Source organism: Dromaius novaehollandiae, chromosome 27, assembly GCF_036370855.1.
Source record: "Dromaius novaehollandiae isolate bDroNov1 chromosome 27, bDroNov1.hap1, whole genome shotgun sequence".
Classification (NCBI taxonomy): Eukaryota; Metazoa; Chordata; class Aves; order Casuariiformes; family Dromaiidae; genus Dromaius; species Dromaius novaehollandiae.
Genome location: NC_088124.1, coordinates 4,985,229 through 4,987,688, shown reverse-complemented (window position 1 = coordinate 4,987,688; position 2,460 = coordinate 4,985,229).

Here is a 2,460-nt window from a genome sequence, read left to right as displayed (position 1 = left end):
TCCTCCTCGCGTGCGCGCTCCCTCGCTCGCTGCCAACCGCCGCGCCGGTCCCTGGAGAGCGTCTCTTTTTCCTCTGCCTTTACCTCACTTGCCACAGCGCAAGGACCAGGCAGAGCGGCTTGCAGCAGCCTGCGTAATTCATGGCCTCGCTCGGCCAAGGTGGCGGCTGCTGCCCCGCTCCGGGGCCCAGTGCCGGGGGGGCTCGGCAGGGACACCCCCCTGTGCGGTGCGAGTTTCTGTGTATGCGTGCACCCCTGTGTCTATATGTGTATGAACATATGTACGTGCACACACGCATCTAACCATGTATGCACTCTGTGAATCCGCTTTATTGCAAAACTTGGGGATGCTCCGCTGAGCCGCACGCAGCCCCGAGAAGGCTGTTGCGGGTGGTGCCCGGCCCGGGGGTCTCGCTGCCACCTGGGCGCTGGCTCAAAGCCACCGAAAGCTGCGCCCACCCTCGCAGCTTGGCCCTGGGACCTCTGCAGCGCCGGCGCAGCGCGGGCAGCGCAGCAAGCCCACTCGACCCTCTCCCGTGGCCGAGGGCCGCCGTGCTCCCCGGCGGGGCGTGCAACGGGGATGTTTTTCCCTGCTTGACTCTTCCCCGCGGGATGGTGTCTGTTACCTCCTGCTTTGTGCTGCCCCGTGCTGTTGCACCCTCTCCTCCAGCCCGAGGCCACCCGCTGCTCCCGGCTGAGCTGGGGGCACGGCGAGGTGGCGGTGGGGACGCCCACATGCCCGGCTGGCCACGGCTTAGCCCGGCTGCGCGCGGAGCCGCTGGGGAGTGGGGGGTCGGGGGGGGTTGGGGGGTGTCGTGTGGACGCCCCGCGCTCCCGAGGCCCTCCAGCTCCCGCGCGGGCCCGTTAGCAGCGCAAGGGGATGGAGAGGCGCGGGGGCTGTCTGCAGGTTAACGGCCTGCGATTACAGAAGAGTAATTAAGGCATTAGTATCTCTATCGATTGGCAAAGCTGCGGCCGTCCGGGCTGCTCCAGGAGGATGAGCGCGGGCAGGGGAGCACCTTGCTGTGCGGCAGCGGCGAGCAGGGTCCGGCCCCGCTTCCACCGGTTCTCGGCGCCGCTAGCTGCTGCTTTCGGGTGAGGCTTGGGGAAGCGCCGCGGGGCTCACGGGGAAGGCAGGAGGTGCAGACCTGCCCCCCTGCCTCTCCCCGCTCCGCGCTGTGCCTGGCATCAGCAGCTCCCGCGGGGCTGCTCCGCGCCGCGAGGGCACCATTTGCCCCCGGGTGTGCGTTTGAGCGTGGGGACACGTGGAGCCGTGGCAGGAGCAGCTCTGCCCGGGCTCCTGGGGCACGGCCACGGTTACGGGCAGGGGGAGTGGGTGGCTGCGGGGCCCCTCTGCCGGTGGCGGCAATCCATGGCGGTGTGTCGGCAAGTCCCCAGCCTCCCCCGCCGGTGGGCAGAGGTCAGGGAAGAAGTGGGTGTCATTATCCTGCCATAAAAAGGGACGAGTGCTAATGCACCTGTGTCTCTGCCTATATCGATCGCGAGGACGAGGATGGGCCTGTTGTCACTCACTTCTGGACGATAAAAATGTCATGTTTCCTTAATGAATGACGGGAGCAGCAGGCGTCCATTAGGGAGCGCGTGGGGTGGGTAAATGAATTTCCTTTGGGTCTTCCTGCCTGAGCCCCTCCAGTCCCCAGTTTTGCCATGAGCAGATGTCTGCTTGCTCTCCTTGCTTGTCGCATGTGGCCCGCCGAGGGCAGGACAGCGTCGCTCCGGCTCGCGGGCTCTTGCCGTCTGCTGAGCTTCCCCGCCGGCTCACGGAGACCTCTGGTCCCTGCTGCAGGTGAGGGCTCGTTGCCCTTCCCTTCCCTCCAAACGCCGGTAGCGAATTGCTGCCGGGTGTGCCTGGCCTAGCAGCCCGGTCTGATGGACCAGACGGGCTGTCTGAGCTCCACGGTGACTTTTTGCCCCTCGGAGGACTGTGTCGGTCTGTTCCCAGCTGCCTCCAACCTGCGGTCCACGTCCGAGGGGCCCTCCAGCCTCAGAGCTTGGAGACCTCGAAGGAAAGCCGGGGTCCCACGTGTTGGGAGCTCGACGTTGACTCGTGCCCAGCCGAACGCAGAAGTGGAACAAACCCCAGGCTGGCTCCAAGTCCGTTCCCTTCGAAGGCTCCCTGCTCCGTGCCGTGCAGCACTGTGCGGCGTGCGGGGGCTCGAAGCAGGACCCCCTCGCTTGCATGGCGCTGTGCAGGGTCGAGCCCTGGGCCCCCATGGGTAGGTGGGTTCCCATTTCTCCAGCCAGTGGGCAAAGGTTTTTGTGGAGTGTTTTAGGAATCTGGGTTCTAGCTCGTTTGAATTTCTGCGTTAAGTGCTAGGCGCAATTCCTCGTGCACCCTTCCGTACCCCCGGGACTCCGGGGTGGGGACGGTGGATAGAAGGTGCTCCTTTGCCCGGTGCTGTTCAAGCAAGCGGTGTTTGTGCATGGAGCGGGGGGAGGT